The sequence below is a fragment of the Octodon degus genome, unplaced genomic scaffold (genome assembly GCF_000260255.1).
Source record: "Octodon degus isolate 3935 unplaced genomic scaffold, OctDeg1.0 scaffold00067, whole genome shotgun sequence".
Lineage (NCBI taxonomy): Eukaryota > Metazoa > Chordata > Mammalia > Rodentia > Octodontidae > Octodon > Octodon degus.
This window is the reverse complement of record NW_004524643.1, coordinates 11,861,407-11,862,428: the sequence shown is the minus strand read 5'-3', so window position 1 is coordinate 11,862,428 and position 1,022 is coordinate 11,861,407. Positions and strand designations below refer to the sequence as shown.

Sequence of the window (1,022 nt, the reverse complement as noted above, 5' to 3'; positions counted from 1 at the left end):
AAAATAGGGAAGACCAGATCACCAGGCTTATTAGAAGGCTGAACTAAGGTATCTACCATAGTGTTTTTATGATTTGGTCAGTTAATAAAGTATCTCAATCCCCGGCTCAAAAAAAAAAAAAAAAAAAAGAAAGTGAACAAATATGACAAGGGGGAAATACATTTCCATTGGGTGAGTATCAACATTTATGAACATAATTTATCTATTTCATGAGTGCCTTTCAAGTGTCAGATACCGGTGGTTATGGGAGGAATAAACCATTAGTGGAAAAGCAGTGGGATTAGTGTATCTATTTTCCAATGGACAATTTTTTTTTTTCTTTTTTCCGGTACTGGGGAATTGAACTCAGGACCCTACACTTGCCAGGCAAGCACTTATTCTACTGAGCTAACTCCATGCCCCCCTGCCCCGAATAGACAGTTTACAATAGAAATTTATGTATATGGGCTAGCGAGATAGCTCAGCAGTCTAAAGCACCTGCTCAGGCATGCTTAGGCAAGCCCAGGGACTACAGTTTGATCTCTGGCACCACATGCCATGCCAGCCTCGCTCCCAGGATTGAGCCCCCCACCCAGAAAAGAAATGTATGTATATACAGATTTGATTTAGATGTAAGATTTTAAGTCTGTCTTGCATGCCAGAAAAGGCACTTGGACCATTACTACAGAAATGAAGTTAGGTAATGAACGGCTTTGAAATGCCAGGGTAATGAGATCAAACACATATTTTTAAAAATAACTTGCACTGGGAAAAAAAACTTACATTAACACTGCAGAAAGTTTATCAGCTTTGCCTAAACTAAGTTGGTTTTTTGTTTTTTTTTTGATGGAAACTGGGGTTTGAACTCAGGCCCTTGCACTTGCCAGGGAAGTGCTTATTCTACTGAGCCATCTCCCTGGCCCCCTAAACTAAGTTGATGGAGTCAAGAAATAGTGAAAGAAGGGGCCAGAGAGATGGCTCAGTGGAATAAGCTCTTCCCTGGCAAGTGCAAGGGCCTGAGTTCAATCCCTGGTTCTACAAAA

At 40.8% G+C, this 1,022-nt stretch overlaps 1 protein-coding gene across 1 annotated transcript in view; it reads right to left on the bottom strand.

Annotated features, from left to right (window-relative positions):
* Nucleotides 1-1,022, bottom strand: part of Gtf2h1 (general transcription factor IIH subunit 1) — a 44,367-nt gene that overhangs the window by 11,097 nt on the left and 32,248 nt on the right. The gene's annotated exons all lie outside the window — the stretch shown is intronic.